This window comes from Lepisosteus oculatus, chromosome 14, assembly GCF_040954835.1.
Source record: "Lepisosteus oculatus isolate fLepOcu1 chromosome 14, fLepOcu1.hap2, whole genome shotgun sequence".
Lineage (NCBI taxonomy): Eukaryota > Metazoa > Chordata > Actinopteri > Semionotiformes > Lepisosteidae > Lepisosteus > Lepisosteus oculatus.
In genome coordinates this window covers 15356717-15377702 of record NC_090709.1, presented here as the reverse complement: position 1 = coordinate 15377702, position 20986 = coordinate 15356717, and the positions used below count along the sequence as shown (strand labels likewise).

Below are 20986 nucleotides of genomic sequence, written 5' to 3'. Positions count from 1 at the left end.
TGCGGGAGAAAGGGCGCTATAGAGGATCGCTGTGGAGAGCTGCTGCTGTGCTTTGACATCTGAGCTCTGTGGAAAACGATCTCAATACAATTCTGAAAAACGCGACTCTCCGAACGCCAGCCGAACAAGTCTCCACAGCCGAAGCGCTGTGTCTCTTTTCAGCTGGCGATAAACCTTTCCTCGATGTTTTGCGGACTTGTAAAACTGTTCCTGATCAGAATAAAAAACGCTCACGCTAATACACAAGCACCCGTGTCTCGCCAAAGCTGACAAATAAACAGATGGACAAGCCGCACTGCACGTGTGAACAGGGGAGTGAGCGAGCGAGCGGGGATAGGGCGCCTCCTGCGCTTAAAAGCTTTCTGAATTCTGAGTACGTACGGGATCCTCGGCCTTGCGCTTATAACAAAGTCCAAGTCCCTTTGCAGACAACAGCAGTTGTCACATGATTGTCTCTGAGGATGTGCGACAATGGCCAAGGAGAGCCCCGATCTGAGCTTGCGCTCACTTTTTGACCAAGACACAGGTGTGTGCTGATTGGTTGAGAGTTTGGCGGGCATTGGAGACCCACGTGGTATTACCACGCCCTGCGTGAGATATGAGTCACTTACTCTTGACACTTAGGAATGCAGTCCAGATGTCCATTTGGCACTCCCTAGACAGATAGGCGCCAATGGATGACCATTGATCATGATAGCCAGGCTTAGCTAAGTGCATCCCCATCTGGGAGCTGTCCCTTATCAAAAGAAAACATCTTAAATCAGCCTGCATGAATACTTTCTCTGTGGCTGCACCACAGAGATGGAAGGTGAGATGGGGCCTCATTTAGGACAGCATACCACCGCTTAATTCTGTCTTATTAACAAGCATTGCCACTACAACGGCATCTCTCCTGTCAAACTTCCTCCTGACGTGTTTGACAGGATCTGGGCTGTGGTGAACAGTGGGAAAGACGCCCTGTGGAGAGTGAGGAACATGAGGCTGTTCAAAGGCATCGAGGTCCCAGTCAAGGCAGCAGGTAGCCTGGCCCTGTTCATCACCCAAGAGAACTATTACCTCAGAGATCTGTGGAGAGAAGGGAGGGAGGAAGCAGAAAATCTGTGGGAAATTGAGAGCATAGGTCAATATCTCAAGAAACTGTGAAAAACATTATCATGTTTAAGTAAAGAATGTGATTTGCACCAGAAAAAAAAATTGTTGCTATGTAACTGGTACCGTGTCAAAATGTAATGAGATGTGATCATATATACTGTTTTAAGTATGTATATTAATGTAAAGCTTTCTAATTTGTGATGTCCTGTATTTTTTTGTGAAAAGAAAATAAAGTTCTTAAAAAATCGATTCACCCAGGGCGAGGCTCGGCCATTGCACTCCGGCTGTGCTGACCCCTGCGAATTCCCCAAATGTGGGAATCTCGACTGCATTATTTCTGGTAGTGGGGGACTGCGTTCGCGCTCTCCCCTGATGTGCTTGGTCCAATATCGGATACGGAAGAGCTATGACACCACGTGCTGCGATAGGATCCCAGTTCGAAAGCCACTGCTGGTTCCCAGTTTCTTTTAGTTAGAGGTCCGGAGAAGCATTTCAAGCTGGTTACACTACTCCTTCCGGACATTCATTCCCTTTTCAAAGTCAGTCGTTTTGCTGTAGTCTGCATTATTAAGGCCAATTTATTTGGTCATGGGGGCCTCGGTACTGTATGCTAATTCTCAAGACAGTTTCACCCGTTTTCTGATTGCTAGGTTCTGTACCAGTGCAGACATGTCAAACAGTGAATGGCTGTACCTCTATTGTATCCCTGCTCAATGAATGAAATCAGTAATAAATGAATATATGTATAGTTACACGAAAAACAAGTGGTTTATCGACTCATCTTCATTTGCAGATTTAGAGGCAGCTTCGATATTCGTTTTACAAACGGGTTTTTTTTTATATGGGTCAAACACATGCCATAGCAACAAAACATCTCTAGAGATGAGGCTATAGATCACCTTTCCATCCTCCAGGTTTTCCTCCCAAAGCCTAAGGCACCAACGGTGACCCCTGCTGGCCGAGAGAGCAAAAGCTTGCAGCACCTGGTAATCCCAGACAGTCTCCCATCCAAGTACTAACCAGGCCCAACTCTGCTTAGCTTTCGAGATCAGACGAAATCAGGCACATTCAGGGTGGTGTGGCCGCAAGCGAAAGCCATGGCGCCTGACTCGCTACTTGAAGCTGTGTGTGGCTGGGGCTCTGTGCCCCCCGAGCGGGACTGAAGGATCGTTCGTGTGCAACTCTTTGGAAAGGAGCTTCTTTCCAAATCGCATTGCGTACCTGGATGTTGGCGAATGTGCTCCCTTGTGTTGGCTTGTCCCGCACTGGAGGAGAACAAACAAACTGCAAGGAGGAGCACAAGGCAAGTCTTCACAAGACAAAAACCTCCAGTGCACAGCACTCTGAAAACATTTCTGGGCTGTCGCGTGTTTATTTCAGCACATAAAGCGCAACAGTCCAACACGTCGGCCGGGCGCGCGGCGCCTCCGCCCTCTTGTGGCCTTGCGGCGTCAGAGCAAGAGGCTCCTTCTCGCTGCCTTTCCGCTGTGTTGCAGAGCCCCGAGAGGGAACCTGGAGCGCACACTTTGTGGGGGGCGGGGGACCGCGTTCGCGCTCTGCCCCCGGTCTCTTGCGCGAGTACTAAATCTCACGGCGCCAGCAAGCGGCCAGGAGACAAGTACAATATCGCGGGACAGGGGGGCCTTGTCATTGATTGTTACATATGAGACGGGGATTAGGAGGAGACTCCGACTGATTGGTAAAGGGGAACACTAACACCAGAGTGACACCCCCGACGTCTCTTTTTGAGAGATTTCTTAATGGCCATGGAGGGTCGGGACCTCAGTTTTACGCCTTCCCCGAAGGACGGCGCCTGTTTGTGCAGCAGAGTGTCGCCATCAGGATGCTGGGGCATAAGAAAGCCACACAGACCGCAGGGTGAGCGCTCCCTACTGGTCCCAGTCACACCTCTTGCAGGAGCAGTAGCAACCTGAGCTTTTCCGGGGGGAATCTCCCATCCGGGTGCCGGCTAGGCTCACACCTGCTGGGCTGCCGTGGGTGAGCCCAGTCAAGAGTCGCAGGGTGAGATCTAGTCATCGGGGAGAAACGATACAAGCGAAGGATTACTCGGCTCCCAGCACTTGAAAAGACCGACAAATGACTCTTTCCCGCTGGAGCTGAATGTACCTGCATGTGTCATGTCGTCTTCTTCCCCCGCCCCGCTGTGTTTGCTGTATTGTCTTTGAAGCCAGACCCTGAGACGAGACGGGCTGTCCTGTGCCCCAATTAACACTTTACAGGTGCCATTCCCCGGCATTGTGGCCATTGTCGGTGGTCACACGCGATAAGATAAGGTGGAGGAGAGCGGGGCATCCCCAGCGCCAGACATTCAAGGAGGGGGCTGTGCGAGGTGAGGTGAGGTGCGACACGCCGGAGCCCCGACGCTGCTAATGCGGAGCACTTGTTGAACTGGCATTGAAAGGACGTGTGCGCACGGAGCGAGCCTTCCCTGCGGCGGAGCGTGGAAACTCTCTCCCCGCGCTGCAGGAGTTGTGTGCGCTGCAGCGGTGCCGAGAGAACAGCACAGAAGACAGCAGGCTCTGGAGAGCGGGTAAGAGATGGAGCCTTGTGGGCAGGCGAGCAGGCCCGTTTTTTGGAAATTGCTGAAAAGGCTCCGGTGTTTGTTCGGTGTGTGGCAGGCGCACGATGCGAGCTTGCGTAGCCGGTCTGGTGTTATGCAAATGAGGCCGAATTGCGTCCCGGGACATGCTGCGAATGCGCATGGCGACTGCAGATGTGTAGGAAACGGCGCTTCCTCCTCGCCGCCCGCCGGGGCAGCGGAAAGGCAGCAAGAAGGAGCCACAAGAGGGCGGAGGCTCTGTGCATCTGGCCGACTTGTTCGACTGGTGCTGTTTCTGTTTTGAAATAAAACGCGCCAGCCAAAAAATGTTTTCAGTGTGCTGTGCACTGGAGGTTTTTGTCTTGTGAAGACTTGCCTTGTGCTCTTCCAGTGCGGGACAAGCCAACACAAGGGAGCACGTTCGCGAACATCCAGGCACGCATTGATTTCGAAAGAAGCTCCTTTCCAAAGAATTGCAAATAAACGATCCTCCAGCCCCGCTCAGGGGACACGGAGCCCCCGCCACACAATGCAACGGGAGTATAAATGATGTATCCCGCCAGCCATTCAACGATCATTTTTCATGGGTGAATATGGTTTTCTGGGGGGTTGCAATGTTGGTCTTTATTGGACATTCCTGGTGATTCTGACACGTGTTAAACACTTGCATTTCCTGCAATTATAAAAAGGGTTAAGTTTCGGTTTCGCTGACAAATCGAATCGACTTTCACGGAGAGAAGAAAGGAAACACAATGTTTCGGCTGTGGAGCTTAGTACCGATAACACTGCTGATATTGATGGAGTAGAAACAAGTGATGTATTGGCAGCTTTATCTGGGGCGAGAAGTCCTGGAACAACTACAAAAATGTTAGGATGCAGAGGAAGAAATATTTTCCACCTTACCTCACCCAATCCTGCTGCATTAACGAAGCTGAAGTTGGCTTCTTATTCGGCAGCTTCTTATTCGCGTTTTTCGTTCCACCTTATAAGATGCTACTGTGATGTTATGCCGCCTTTCGCTTGTAGATGGCTCTCTATAGTTATTTTTAAAAATACTAATCCGAGTGGATTACTGGACATAGCCTCAGTAAAGGGGAATATGTACATAATGATTATCCAAATTGCATTTTTGTATGAAACACATTTAAGAAAATCGAAAACCAATTTTCAAAACTCACAATAACACAAACTGGCATGTTAGACGACAAGTAAATAAGACAAAAGCAAACCATTCATTCACTGGCATTTTCTGCATATTTACCACGACCTTGCCTTCTGATTATTAAAAGTCTCAAAATCTTGCATTTTGCAAGAAATGTTAATATAGCAGTCTACAATGGGACATTTAGAACATGGCTTGTGAGAATATGGTTAACCAAAGATGAGCAAAGGGTGATGGCACTTTCTGCTTATTGCTATGACCCTCCCTCCTGATTATTAAATAGTCTCACAATTCTGCCACTGAGGTAATGTGACAAATTATGAAAATCATTAAGTATAAGAAAATTTACTGTACCATTTTTTAAATATGACCTTATGAACATGTAAGGATTAACAGTCAACAAAATAGCACCCCTTCTGCTGATTTACTTTTTCCCTCCTTCCTTGTCACCAGAACATCTTAATATTCCGACACTAAGGTAGGAGAGACAAAATCACTTATCATGTACATTTGTAATTACGACACGTCACTGTTGCATTTCTGCGTTGTGACATGTAATACCCACAGTGGAAATTCATAGTTGTGATTATAGGAATGTTATATATCAGGTGGGTAGCTGCGTCAGCATGCGTAGGCTGCAAAGGAACAAGTAAAGGATTATTCCATGTTGAAAAGAGAAGAAAGGAAACACACTGTTTCGGCTGTGGAGCCTTCTTCAGGTGTGAGAAAGACAGGGCAGTATGCAAAGATTATTATCCTTTTATCTTTGCTGATTGCAGTTTATCTTTGATGACAGAATCAAAGACGTTAAGGAATTTTTACACCTAATAAACAGACACTTTTTTTGAACACCCTTATTTACTGTTAACAAAAGAGCTGACACGTATTATGTGTGAAAAAAAGCTGCTAAACAGCTCGACCTGCTGCCCCCTCTGAAAGACACAGTCACTCATAGAATTATTGAAATGGCGGATGGTTTCAAAAGTACACTGGTAGAGCGCGTTAAGATGAGCAGATGCTTTTCATTGCAATTAGGTGAGTCTGTAATCGATTTGGCCAATTCACTCGTTTATGTTAGATATGAGTTTGAGGGTATGTCTCATGAGGACTTTCTGTTCTGTAAACCGCTACCATCAGGAACAGGAAAGCAAGAGCAATGAAAAGCTGCACAGCGCTGTGAAAGAAAATACAGAGAAGTGAAAGGCAGTCCTTTCTCTAAGGAGGTAGAAGAAGAGCGATTCCCCGTCGGGGAATCAAACCCCGGTCTCCCACATGACAGGCAGGGATACTCACCACTATACTAACAAGGAAGACATCGCCCTCTCTGACCCCAGGCATCGTGTCTTGACCCACCGTGCTGGAAGCCGACGCGTACTGTGATTCCTTTACAGAGCAGAAATGACAACCGAGGAGCCGAGAGATCATTTCAGCATTTCGCGTCTGAACGGAAAACACAAACGACCAACTCGGAATGACTTGCTTTTGACACTTTTCAAAGCGTTCTTTGTGCACAACGACTGCGCTGCCTAGCAGATACAAATGGGTTGTACAACTTCGATCTAGCAAATGCAAGAGGGCTAAGCCCCCTTTCTTTTAGCCCAGGTTCGATCTGTCTCCCAGAATCACCAGGGCGCACGCACACACACACCCGTGCCGTTGAAGTGCTCTGCTTCATTTCTAAGGGCAACTCAACATTCACTCCTACCCCGTGAAAAGAAAAAAAACAGCGTCCGCAGCAACAACAGCTCAGGTCTCTGCACAGGAGATAAGCTGCTCCCATCTCCTCTGCTCTGCGGCTCCTGCGGAGTGGAGTCCTGCCTGGAGCCGTGTTTGCAGGCGGCGGCTCCCCGCGCCTTGTCTGTGCGTCGTGTCCAAGAGCTCCTGGGAGGAAGAGAGAGCCCTCCCACTCGGGGGCTTTTCCACGGTCTGTGTGAGGAGGGGCGGGTGTGTCCAGTAGCTTATCTCGTTCTGTTGTCTCGCGATGTCTATTCACTATACTACATCCCTTCCTTTGTTATTTTTAAAGTCTATAACTTTATCATACAATTGTAACAATTTTATATCAACACACAGTAAACGGTTATTAACTATTACAACAAAATGTATATAAACCCTTTCATTTCTATTCAATACATTCATCTTTTTTACAACAATTTCTATACGTACCAACTCAAATTTTAGTTCAATTTCTACTTAAGTCACTTCTAAATATCACCTCATTTCTAGCAGTCTAAGCAACATCTACATAGATAACACAAACAAAATAGGGCAATTTAACATTTGGAGAGCTATGCAAGTCCTGTATTTTTAAATGTCTCTGTAATGAGCCAGTTTCCTGATAACCCTGCCACTAATGGTTGTTACTTTACTACTGGGTAAAGTTACTGGCTTTCCTACGGATGTACTCTCCACTGTCTGAGGACTCGGCACTTCCTGCACGTCAGAAAGTCCTGTATTCTCAGCATTTTGTGTTTCTGCAGATTCAAAATCAAGATCCAATGGAGGAGTGTTCAAAGATGTTTTACATTTCTCATTATTTTTGAGCCATCTTCCACATTCACTAACTCAAAGGAGTTACAAGAGGTGTTTCTCAATAACACATAGCGAGTGTCTTTGAGTGTCTTAAAGCTTTTTTCAGGTATCTTTGAAATCTTTCAATTTTGCAATTACATCTCGGATAGTAAGGTGATGCACGGATGTGTTTAATTCCACGATTAATTCCACAAGTTTAATTCCACAATAGTCAGAAATGATTCAAACAACTGTCCTATGAATTGCCTGCCATTATCTGTTACTACCTCTAGTGGATAACCAAATCGTGCAAAGATGTTCATCAGCTCTCTAATAACTGTGGCTGAAGATATGTCTGATACAACAACCGCCTCAGGTTTAGAAGTATAATAGTCTATGACAGTCAATATGTATTCATTCTGAATGGGACCTACCAGGGCAATGCCCAATTTTGTCCAAGGCCTTGGTGGTAATTCAAGTGGTTGGAGAGGTTGATCCTCCTGCAATGGCTGATTCAACACACAAGTGGAACAATTCCTGATTAGTCTTTCAACATCACTGTTCATGTTGGGCCAGTAAAAGTTGCTTCTCAGGTACTGTTTTGTACGAGCTACACTGTGATGAGTCTCATGTGCTATTTTCAGTGCTTGTCTGATTTTTGTTTTCGGTAACACAATCCTCTGTCTTCTTAAAAGCAGTCCATCATATGTAGATAACTCCAACCTACACCTGTGGTATGGCTGCAGTTCGTCTGGAATTGGATTAGGCCATTGTCCTTTTTCCACTATGGACATCAACAATTTCAATGTGTCATCTTCGTTTGTTGCTTGTTTAAGTTCCTCAAGTGTCAGTGCATGCAGTTCATAAGTGCTGATTGAAAGCACTCTATCAACATAGGTGTCTTCATAACCAGTGTCTTCTGTGTCTGGTAAAGGAAGACGTGACAATGAGTCTGCGACATTGGTTTTCCCTACTATGTGTTCAATTTTGTAATCATAAGGCCATAATCTCAATCCAAGTCTTTGTATCCTGGGTGGTAACAATGTTGCCTTTTTGGGATTGAACATATAAATGAGGGGTTTATGATCCATTTGAAGTGTGAACTTGCCTCCCCATAAATATGTCCTAAAATGTTCCACTGCCCAAACACAACCCAAGGCTTCACGCTCTATTTGTGAGTAATGCCTTTCTGTTGGGGTAAGTGAGCGACTTGCATATGCCACTGGTTTGTTCTGTCTATTTTCTTGTCTTTGTAGCAATACTGCTCCAAGTCCTAAAGGATTCGCGTCACTGATCACTACTGGTGGTGCATCTAGTTTGGAGTATGCCAGACATGGTTCAGTTACAAGTGCTCTTTTCAACTCGGCAATGGCTTTCTCAGTTTCCGATGTCCATTCCCACTTCTGTCTTTTCCTCGTTAGTTTTCTAAGAGGTTCTGATATGTCTGCATAATTAGGAATAAATTTCATCAAAAATCCACAAGTTCCTAAGAATGAGCGCAAAAGTGCAACATTCTCAGGTCTCGGCGCACTGCAAACATGCATAGTTGAATCAAGAGCACTTAAAAGATGCAAAAAGTTTCAAATAAAACAGAATTGAAAGACAGTCGAGTAAGGAGGTAGAAAAAAAGCACTTCCCCGTCTGGGAATTAACCACCGTCGCACGTGTGACTGGATACAAAAATAATAGATTAATTTGTGCCCAGTCTCTTGAAGCTTCAATGCGATTATTTTTCCTTCCTTATTTCTTCATTCCCATGCATTTACTCTATAGTAGAGGAAACGCGAAAGTGGGAAACTGCAGGCATTCGTCGTGAGTGGTGGATTGTGATCAGTGAGCATCTGGACAAGTCTGTTCCATTACCTTTTCCATTGGGGATGTAGCACAGCGGTAGAGTGCATGCTTTGCATGGATGAGGTCCCTGGTTCAATCCCTGGCATCTCCAGGTGCTTTATATTCACATCGCAATCTTCTGTTGAGTGAGAACTCTTTGCTCGTGTTCAGAGAGAGCCAGGTTTACACAATTAAATGCAGGCACACTCGACGTGCTGCAGAGTTGCGCTGCTGTTTTAAATGTACCTCATTTAGTTCTGTTAAATCTTAAATTATTTGAACTAATAATTTAGTTCAAATTCAGGAAATCCAGAGATTGCTTCACACTTGTGGCTGTTGCAGAAAACACCTGTTGAAACTCACCCGGGATTTCCTGAGAGATCATTCAGCGAGCGAATCCTCCTTCTGAACTCCGCACTAAACTGAAAGCTTCACGAATTCCTCACTGCGTGTCCTGTACTGTTACAAGTGCTTTCGTGTAGATGTGAAACACTCCATAAACACACTTTGAACTTTTTCCATTTGTTAAGGAAAATGCAAAAGAGCATGACAAGTATTGATCGTATAAAATATCCATGGCACAACTCGAGAAAGTACTGAAGGACTACACATCGACTTTTGATGATTACAAGAGATTCAAGAAACACAATCGTCCGCAGCTGGGTTTGGATCCTGAACTCTAGAGTTAAAAGAACATAAGCAAAGGATATGACCAATAAACTCTCTGAATTGCCTTATAGTTTATGAAATAAAACAATTTCTTAATAAATTCTAACTGTTGATAGACGATTTATTGAATTTTAACAAAATCACAATTACAAACTTTTTCGGTTAAACTTTTATTCACATACTCTAACATAAATAAACGTTAGTGTCTTCCGGTGTGTGAGCCAATTTCTCCAACAAATATTTGTTAGTCTGTCGGGCTGTGCAAGGTGTTAAGAAATAGAATTTCGAAAAGACAGGCTCCCTAAGCTTAACATCAAGGCTGTTTTCTCTACAGAAATGCTCTTTAAATTTCAGCACTGTTGCAACTCCCTTTATAAAGGGTGTGCACACGTATACAACCAAGTCATTGAAATATTTTTTTAATTATTGTTCCAAAAAACGTTCCATTTGTTTTCTTTTTAATGTTGTTGATTAAAAGATTTTATTAAATGAGAAAAAAATCTGAATGTGAAAAAAGGTTAAATGCTATTGAAAAAAATCAGTAATGTGAGGAAAGATGGATTTTAGGAGCCCCTTACCTCCCCATGTCATGCTGTATTTCTCACTCATTCTACTGGGCGTGGTGCCGTCGCTTCATGATAAAGTCTGTCAGTGGTCATTCCAGATGGGTCAGGTATGACTGCTCTTCGGAACAAGAGACAGGTGACTTGCGAGGATCCCGACAGTGTCGACCTTCTTTCAGAGCCTGGATAGCTCAGTCGGTAGAACATCAGACTTTTAATCTGAGGGCCCAGGGTTCAAGTCCCTGTTTGGACAGTTGTGCCGTTCTTAAGTCTATTGTGAATGTCATTCTAAATAGTCTTTTATCTTTCACTCTTCTAGCTGTACTGTGGTTATTTTAAATGTCCATTACTTGTATTTACAGTAGTGTATTTAGCGTTTCATTTCACAAACCGAAAATGTTCAAGTAGATCTTGTCACTCTACTCACGTAATCATCTAAATTAAATCACAGTAGAGTACAGAACACGCAGTGAGGAGCTCACACAGTGAGTACTCTTGAATACGACAAGAGGAAAGGCACACTGCACATCTGCAGAACATCACGTCCGAGTTTACAGTGACAGCAGAGGTTGGAAGCGACGTAGTTTTTTAATACTCGCTCGCTGAACGATCTCTCAAGAAACCTCGGTGGAGATTTAACGGGTGTCTAATAATCACGTTCAAAAAGATGACGATAAGTTTTTTTTTTTTAACTAGGTAGCCTTAATGGCAACACGGTGTGAGTAGATCTTAAAGCAGCTGCAGAGTACCCGTAATGGCAACACAGTGCTTTGAGTTCGGCTTTTCTTATTTCTTCTGCAGAACCAGTGGAATCGGAATATACTGATCCGCATAAGAAGCGCTTTCGGTTTCTGATCATTTTTATTGAGCGCTGCTCTAAGTACCCAAGCAAGATGACTGGTGGTCTAAGGCGTTGCGTTCAGGTCGCAGTTAACCCTGGAGACGTTTGTTAAAATCTCACTTCTAATAAAGAGGTCTTTCTCGTTAGAGTAGAAACGATAGAAGCCTTAAGCGGGAAACAAATCACAACATCTCGCATTTCACGTGTTTAATGTTAACTGTCTCAGTGGTTGCCTCGGTGATTGATGGCTCTTCTCCCTCGCAAGGTGACGGCAAACTTCTTCAGAGAGGGAGTCTCCCACGCACGGCTTTTCTTTATCAAGAGCTGAGACAACAGAAACAGACTTCCAACTGACATGAATTACTTCTTGAGCGTTTATGACTGTCTTTAAAAGCTGAGAGCAGGTGAAAAAGTCTTTGGAAATGAGGCAATGACTGCTGACAGTAAACAGAGCTGACGCTCAGCAGCAGACAAGCGCTCCTCGTTAGTACAGTGCTGAGTACCCCCTCTTGTTGCGCTGGAGACTGGGGTACGTTTCTGTGACAGGGCGCTGGTTTAATTTTTTAACAACCTGAGTTCACTTAAAAAAGTATGTACTGTGTACTACGTTTCGGACTAGATAGTGCGGTAGAATATGGAGATCATCTCCAGCTTTGAGCTCAACTGCAACAAGAAGTCATGCTAAATGTAGTATAGTGAGTAGACATCGCCAGACAACAGAACGAGAGAGTAGAAGGCGGGAATATATGGTGTAAGGGCGTGATCTGTGTAGTTAATAAAATAGTTAAAATAATATAAAAACGTCTCTAAATTTAGATACACAACATTTATGGCGACGAGAGATGAGTGCTTGACGGACTCAAAGCGAGCAGAACACTGCAGATTTTAGTATCGGGGCTCCCGTGCAGCGGATTTTCGCCAACCTCCCTGGAGAAAAAGGTACACATTAACAGACTGTAGCTGCCTTAGACGCTTACTTTACACCGCGGAGAAAAGTGGTTTTGGAACGGCATAAATTTAGGCAGAGAACTTAGTCTCAGGACGAATCTGTTGATGCTTTTGTGACTGCACTAAGAGAACTGGCTAAATCTTGTGACTTTGGAGTATTGGAAACTGACATGTTAAGAGATCAACTTGTGGAAAAATGTGCACCTAAGAGACTATAAATTGCTGCAGGAGGAAGGGCTGACTTTAGAAAGAGCTCTTACAGTCGCTAGAATTCATGAAGCAGCTCAAGCAGAATCAAGAATGCTTTCTGACCACAGTGACAAAGTGACACTGAACGGGGCGCTCGCTCAAAATTTACAAACAAAAGCCGAGCAGCAGGACGCAGTCATGCTAGAGAAATAGAAGAACAGGGGACGGCTGGCATTACATGTTACAGGTGCGGACTAACAACGCACAAAGCAGATGAATGCGGAGCGTGAACAGCAAAATGTCTACACTGCAAGAAAACAGGACATTGTGCACAAGTCTGCAGAACATCACGTCCGAGTTTAAGGACAAGTATCCCTTTTATTGTTGTTGCTGCCTCCAGTTTACATTTGGCGATGTAAACCAGATTCAGAAAAAAATAATTTGAACAACCTTATTCCCATGCTTCCTCGAAGGCGCGGTGGCCAAGTGGTAAGGCGTCGGTCTTGTAAACCGAAGAGCGTGGGTTCAAGCCCCACCCGTGCCTGTTTCATTTGTCACCGCTTTCCTTCAGTTTCAAAGTCTTAAAAAAACTCGCAATGTAGGGATCTCAATAGTAAGAGAACATAACTGTCGCCAGTGATTAGTGTTCCTGCATATCCTGCCTTGTTTTTTAGTCGACAAAGCTTATCTCTCTTCACACCCATCTTCCGAATGATCGCCTCAGCATTGGGAAGGAACGTGCGCTTGGTACAGCCCCCGACTCCACGGTCTGATCACAAATAGATCGGGTGAGCTGTCAGTCCAGGTTGGAAGTTACGTTCGTAAGCACTTAAAATCTGATTTAGGAACGAGAAGACCATGCTTTTTTATACGAGTAAACGATAAAATAATATACTGCCTGCAAGACTATGTCAAGTTCAAGTTCAAGTCCAAGTTTATTGTCATTATACTCATACACAGGTATATGGTATAACGAAATGCTATTTAGCTAGCTCTCGGACATAAGTAGTACAAAGAAAAAAACACAGCAACAATACAATTATATAACAGAAGAAAGACAACAGCCGATGTGCATAAAACAACAACAGGCAGTATGCAAAACAACAAAAAGGTAACAGGTTATGTGCAAAAACATGCATCAAAAGAATGAAATAAAGGGATAGAAATGATGGGGAGTGAGCTTTTGACATGTATGGGAGAGGTAGATTTTCAATGTGTGTTTGGGTTTTTGGTAAGAAAGAAGGCACTGTGAGTTTCAGATCATAGGTGAGAGGTGAGGAGAGAGTGAGAGAGGCTGGGAGTTTAATAGTTTGATAGTGCGGGGGTAAAAACTGTTTCTGAGTCTGGTAGTCCGGACCCGAATGCTCCGCTACCGTTTTCCATGTCATGCTAAACGCCACAAATTGTGTTCGTCCAGTCGTATCAATCGTCCTAAAATTACGGAAAATCGGATGCGACTGGTGCAATCAGCACACATTTTTTCAGGATAGTCGAGCGGTTTAAAACAGCAAATTCACAGCTTCGTGTCTTTTAAGCTTTGTGTTTCACTCTCCAAACAGAGGCACGGGTTCAAATCCCACTTCCGACAGTCAGGCGTTTTACCCTGTCTTTTTTTACCTGCCTTTACACTGTTTCAGTCTTATTGTGCTCACTGACAATCACAGTACGAGGAAAACGGAGAAACTGCTTAGCAAAAACAGGGACAGAAAAAAGCTTCGTAAACACGTGAATGTGGTTAGCAGCAGTAAGGTATGCATTCAAACGTTTAAGGCAGATTTATAACAGCAGCAGAAGAAAGGTGCAGCCTTTGTGAGAATTCGCAGGTTTTTATGCTGCTTGGACTTCTTTCAAGCCTATGAAGTGACCCCCGTTTTATTTTCATTTTCAAACTTCAGAACCGAATAACAAAAAGGTTTCATGTGTGACAGCATTCCGTTGCAAATACCGGTTCCACGATGTATTCAGCGACGGGAATTAAATATTTTAGTGCTGGCTCAAATGCGAGGAATTTCAGAAAAACCCGGAAAAGCAACGCTTGCAGTAAATGACAAATTTAAAGCGTGTAGTCAGCATGAACAGAACAATGCAATGCTCTGTAAAAACGATCTGGAGCCGCAATTACTCTTTTATCTCGGGCAGTTCATTCCGATACGATGTTTCCGCAGAATAAATGAAATGCCAACTCCAAACATGTTGTTGCCATTATTGTTACTCCTGCTGCTGTAGTTTTAAGTTTTAATCAGTGGGTATGTAATGTTGTAAAGGGGCTGGACTACTTTGTTCAGTCCAAATTCCATTATGTGAATTTATGCTTTTTTAATATAAGCATTAACAATACAATGCGTGCTCAAAAACCGTTACTTATTAGCTTAAGAAGCGGCAGTGTTTTGACAAAGTGTGGTATTCGAACAGAAAATGCTGAAGTGTTTAATACTTGCTTGTGAGCAGATCTCCCTCGATTTAGACAAACTCTTGTTCGGCCGATGATTTCATATCAAAATCTGAATCAAGTGGAAAGAAAGCTGAATTACGCTGGGTACTGGGTATCACTGTTACGCCATCAGGTCATGCTAGGAGGATTGGGGGATCAAATTGACACAGAGGGACCCAATGTGGGGGCTGAACCCACAGTTCTGAGATTAAGAGATTCTTGCTCTATGGACTGCGCCTATATAACTCTTGTGCTACAGCAGTAATGTTTCTGGGTGTGGATGAACATGACATAATAGGTTGACAGCAGGAACACGTGGCCCACAGGCAGTGACAGTATCGCTATCACATTTGGCTGCAGTATATTGTGTTGAGAGCAGCAATAACGTTCCTGCAGAGATGGGAGTGCCTTTAATACAGCTTTTTTAATCGGACAGAGTAACAGGAACTGACCTAAAGTTTCGGCTGTGGATCCATCTCCACATGGGGGAAAGAGACAGTAAAATTGCGATGAAGAAACAGAAAGATTTGTGCTCGCTGCAAAGTAGGAAAGAGGTGGTCAGACACATAAAACAGCTTGGTGATAATTTGCAGCGACAGTTTTATGTTATTTAGTACACGATTTCTCTTCATGTTCCTTAAGATGTGTAATTTGTATGTTGGTTGTATGAGAACATGTTCTTCTAAAGTCCTGTCAATTGACAGAGGAGAGCTAGCTGGTGCAGTCGAACAAATCCGTGTCATATTTTTAAAATAGTTTAGCTAATGAGCAACGAGAGTATAAATGAATTCTCCCACCCTCCATTCGAAGATAAAACTCCATGTGCGAGTCTAAGTTTCCTTGAAGCTACTGATGTTCGTCATTATTGGACATTCCCGGTGATATTGATTAAGGAGCTCAATTTTTACTTGTTGTAGTTCAACATGTGCAAAACATTCGTATCCCCTGCAAATATCGGCAAGGTCAGTGATATTCTCAACAATTTGTGCCATTGCAATTCGTGCAATTCATGCCATACTTTTTCGAAATGTATTCTGACATGCCAGGATCATATTTAAAAAACTGGTGCCTTAAAATTTCTTGTACTTCAGGATTTTGATAGTCTGTTACATTGTCTTTCACACGTCGGTGTCAGAACTGTGAGACATTTTCATAATCGGGGGGAAGGCCGTAGCAATAAGCAGAAAGTGCATTCACCTTTTCTCAGTGTAAATCCGTGTTGTGGTGAGTTTTTAAAATTGGTTTGCGATTTTCTGAAATATATTCCATACAAAAATATAATTTGGACAGTCGCTATTTATTTGGATATTCCCTTTCAGTGAAGATGTCTGCAGTATTCCAGCCGGATTAGTACTGATCGAAGAGAGCCATCTACAGGCGAAAGGCGACATAACATCACAGCAGCACCATTTAAGGTGGAACGAAAAACACGCATAAGAAGCTGGCGAATAAGAAGCCAACTTAAGCCTCGTAGCAGACCCTGGGAGGCACGCTCAAAATAATCATCTTTCCCAGTACTTCAGAGTCATATTTAGATCGCTTTACTGCAATTTTATTTGACTGATGGGAGATGTGAAGCCATCGAACCTGTACTGCGCTTTCACATTGAAATTGAAGCCATTTCTCATGCTTTCTCTCAGTGTCCGGGCTGCAATTGCGTGTAAAGAAGGCGACTTGAAAATGAAACGTGTAATCACTTTACAGAGGGTCTTCACGACGGGGTGCGTCAGCTAGTTCTCCATTATTGTCAGTTTACTGGACTTCTGAAGAAACCTATCTACAATGAAGATACAAACTGCACGGTTTAAGGCACATGAAGATAAATCTGTTTGCTGATTGACTCAAAACATGTCGATACAAATAATCTGCCAGGCTGATTTACTTGTCCGACCACCTCCCTCCGTCCCCCTTTGCTGTTAGCACAATTCTTTCAGTTTCTTTTCTTGTATTTTCCTTGCTATTTTATTGTTCCTTTTCCCCAGGTGGAGATGGATCCACAACCGAAACCGTTTTCACCCTGTGTTTCTGCACCGTCAGTCTGTATGAAGAACAGAAGTTGCACAGCTCCAGTGGCGCAATCGGTCAGCGCGCGGTACTTATACAGCAGTGCACAGCAGAGTCATGCCGAGGTTGTGAGTTCAAGCCTCACCTGGAGCAGTGTCTTTCTCTACTGAGCGCAACTGTCGAGTTTAGATACTCTTAGATATTTGATGGAGATAAATTAACATCAAACGAACAAGTAACGATTTATTTCGAGTCACAATCAAAGAAGGCTCCACAGCTGAAACGTTGTGTTTACCTCTATTTTCAGCATGGAATAAACCTATACTTTTCCATTTGCAGCCCACACATGCTGTGATGCAGCTCCCTACTTAAATTACTATCAGCTGTATACCTCCAGTTGACCTGTACACAAATATATGAGAGGGGTCTACTGAGACGAGAGGAGCACTGAAGACTTGATAAAGCTCTCGCATTAGATTATGTGTTTATGTTGTTCCCCAGATTTGTTTTAATGTTCTTTTTCTTTTGAAGTTGTTGTGTTTGGTTGTTTTTTTATAGTTGCTAGACAACTACAGGGATTTACCTAGGTTCCCGTAAGACTTCTCGTTTTGTGTTTGTTGTGTTTTCGGGTTACAACAATTTTTTTTTTCTATTGATAGGACCCCACGCATTACTGTGGGACTAGTTAACTTTAGTTCATACATTGTACCTGAAATTACCACATAAACTACTACTGTACTCTGTTTTCCTTTTTTTTTAAAAAAAGGCAAACCTAATGTTTGTTTCTCCTTGCTTCTGATTGGTAGCTACAACGGGTCAGTTGCAACAAACTGGCTGCTGAAATTTGTCAGCAGCTCTGTAGCAAACCTGTTTTCAATTGCAACAAACCTAAAATAACAACTGCTCCCCATTAGATGTTACTAAAGTAGGAGACTAAGCAGACGAAGTGGAACAATAGATTACATTGGAACTGTCCTGAATGTAGTGGAAATAATATCGTCATTAAGTAATGAACAATTGCTTTCCAGACACTACAATTATTCACAAGGAATTTTATCAATACATATTTTATTAATAAAAGTGTAATATCTTAATAATGAAGTTTAATGTTATCTATATTAGTAGCTGTATTACAGGTAATGCATGCACAGACTTTATTATACTATAATGAATTTTCAGGTATCCCGGGGAGAGAACTGAAATGAAGGAAATACATATTTAAAAGGGGTGTAAGTCTTAAATGTGTTCGTTCACATAGGGGTGTTAATTGAATAGATTTGTTGTAATATTATTTGACTCTACACTTCTGTTTCTCAGGAGACAGCATTAATATCGGGGATTTGCGGATACAGATAATAAGTTGTACTATACAGGCAAATGTATGGTTACCTTAATGAAAAAAACTCTTATCATTAACCTTTTCAACATTATTATTTAAGACAGTCTTTCAGAACAGTATTCTCGTATTAGTGGCTATAGTCTAATGATAACGGTGGTGAAACAGGTGAAATGTGCGGAAAGAATTGGAGATGGAACAGGAGACTCATCCAATCGATAGAAAGCTTGGGTAGGACTGCACAAACACGATGCCAGTACTTAGTAGCGTCATTTAAAAAAATACGTGGTTTAACAATATCAACTGCTCTTCTGTGAGCTCAGCTCCACTACTAGTAATACATTGCCCAAATTTTCAAATTAGATACATGTGTTTTCTACATGTATATAATTGGTACTTTTTTTGTTTTAACTGATTTAAAATATAATCTTTATAAAACAGACAAAGGGTTTATGTGTCGCGCATGAAATTCACACACAAGTAAGGAAAGATATCGCGCTTAGGAAGAAATCCAGAGTGCAGACGCCGGCGATTGAAAACAACCACATACAGCCTGTATGTGCTCTACCACTGAACTAAACTTCTGACAACTACTGTATCTTTATCTGCAGCACTTTCTTTTAGGAAGAGTGAGGAGTCTACAAGCCTAGAAAATAAGACAACTAAGTGAAAGATAAATTTTCACTTCTTGATTAAAGAACATAAAAAACACCTTTCTTCCAGCCAGATTCAAACCAGAGAGAAAAGAGTTCCCAGCTGTTTCCACTATATTCCTCCGCTCTTACAACTGAGTTATCGAAAACACAGGAAGCCCACCTTTTGTCTTACATAAAGCACAATGTAGTGCAGTGGTCCTATTTATTTAAATCCCAGTTCGAAATCAAATCTCATTCCCATAGTCCTGTTTAGTTTGAATTTAAGCAGTTGTAGCAGCAATACTTGGTAATAAGACAGAATTAAGCGTTGCTGTGCTTTCCTAAATGAGGCCCCATCTCACTCTCCATCTCTGTGGTGCAGCCACAGAGAAAGTATTCATGCAGGCTGATTTAAGATATTTTCTTTTGATAAGGGACAGCTCCCAAACAGGGATGCATTTAGATAAGCCTGGCTATCATGATCAATGGTCATCCATTGGCGCCTATCTGTCTAGGGAGTGCCAAATGGACATCTGGACTGCATTCCTAAGTGTCAGGAGTAAGTGACTCGTATCTCACCTTGATCAACCAATCAGGGATTTGCAGGGCGTGGTAACACCATGTGGGTCTCCAATGCCCGCCAAAATCTGAACCAATCAGCACACATCTGTGTCTTGGTTAAAAAGGGAGCGCAAGCTCAGATCGGGGCTCTCCTTGGCCATTTTCGCGCATCCTCAGAGACAATCACATGATAACTGCTGTTGTCTGCACTGGGACTTGGACTTTGTTCTAAGCGCGAGGCCGAGGATCCCATACGTACTCAGAATTCTACCAACGTGAATGCTCCGCTTGATCAACGGCAGCCTACAGTTGGACCCTCGTCGACAACCTGAATAGCTTATTCAGTAGCAGCGCTGGTCCGGGAATGAACCAGCTTCTTCCCGGGCAAAAGAGTGACTTGTGCGGACTCGCGGTCACACTCTGTGCATAGATACTTTCTACTAGCCAGCTGGACTGCTGGTAGATCCCCTCGGAGCAATGACTGCCCTGCGCGTCGCAGTTAGATTCCTCCGCCCGTCCAACTCCGAGCTGCACCTCTACTGGTTGGCCGGTAGCCAGAGGACGCTGGGACAACGCCCATTGGACAACCACTGGAACCAAGGCTGCAACAGAGCCTGTCAGCTGGTTTGGTGTTCGTGCCGGGAAATTCCAAATCCATACACAGTGGATAAGTAAACCCCATGTCCTACATTGCGTCTCGAGAATTCAATTGTACCTCAACACAAGTTGTTATCAATTTAATTCACGAGTATTGCATTTACTTCCGAGTTTAGAGTAACAGTGGGTAATAACGCTGATTAGCGATTTTGTAACCGAACGATATATATTGACATATATTCTCTGTTGTGTATCTCTTTGTGTTTGCATCTCTTCGAGATTATATACCTTGTATATTGATAATCCTCACAGTAAGGTCTGCCGCTTGTATCCAGGCAGACTGGTATATGTTTGGTGCACAATTTATATTAATAACTGTATCTCGTGTATTGAACATGTGTGTGTGCGTTGTTAGTTGTTCTGACGATTGATTTTCTAAAAACCACAGCGAACCACCTCGTGATTACTGCTACATGAATAATTGTCTCAGTAAACCCATCAAACCTGTACACAGCTAAGGAAGAGTAGCTCGGAAAATACCCAACTCAACAAGCGAGCGCATTGGTTGCTCTTGCTCTTAATGCAAGGAGCTGTTTTTTATTTCACATTCATCATTATTATCCAAAAACAGCTGCACAACTGGTCGCATTTGTGATTATGTCACTTCTCTGCAAAACTGGAAACTACTGTAGGTTTATGTAGCGCCAATACATTTAGCTGCTACTCCTGCTGCTACTCCTTCGTCCTGTTTTAAAAAAAAACATAAACAATTTTCTAATGAACAACTCATGAATTATTGCCAGGATCTATATTTAGCGTTTGGTAGTGATAACACTGCAGATATTGATTGAGTAGAAATTCATGATGTATTAACAGCTTTATCTGAAGCGAGAAGTCCTAGAACGCCATCTATGAAGTTTTAGGATTCATACCAAGAAATGCCTTTTATTTCCCACCCCAACTGCTGCTTTGGCATTACACATTATGTGAACATTACCAGTTTTGGTAGCTTCTGGGCACGATTTTTCTAAATTGAAACTTATTACAAAATTCT

The 20986-nt window shown here is 43.2% G+C and overlaps 4 non-coding genes and 1 pseudogene across 4 annotated transcripts; 4 read left to right on the top strand and 1 right to left on the bottom strand.

Moving 5' to 3' along the window:
* The first annotated feature begins 1299 nt into the window (after positions 1-1299).
* Positions 1300-1464, top strand: LOC138243583 (U1 spliceosomal RNA). The gene has a single exon (XR_011192238.1). It is a non-coding gene; the product is annotated as a U1 spliceosomal RNA (small nuclear RNA).
* A 599-nt stretch (positions 1465-2063) lies between these two features.
* Positions 2064-2182, bottom strand: LOC138218418 (5S ribosomal RNA; annotated as a pseudogene).
* Positions 2183-10570: 8388 nt separating this feature from the next.
* On the top strand, positions 10571-10643 carry trnak-uuu (transfer RNA lysine (anticodon UUU)). Its single transcript has one exon. It is a non-coding gene; the product is annotated as a tRNA-Lys (tRNA).
* Positions 10644-12840: 2197 nt separating this feature from the next.
* On the top strand, positions 12841-12912 carry trnat-ugu (transfer RNA threonine (anticodon UGU)). Its single transcript has one exon. It is a non-coding gene; the product is annotated as a tRNA-Thr (tRNA).
* A 3950-nt stretch (positions 12913-16862) lies between these two features.
* On the top strand, positions 16863-16956 carry trnai-uau (transfer RNA isoleucine (anticodon UAU)). Its single transcript has 2 exons — positions 16863-16900; positions 16921-16956. It is a non-coding gene; the product is annotated as a tRNA-Ile (tRNA).
* Positions 16957-20986: the final 4030 nt, after the last annotated feature.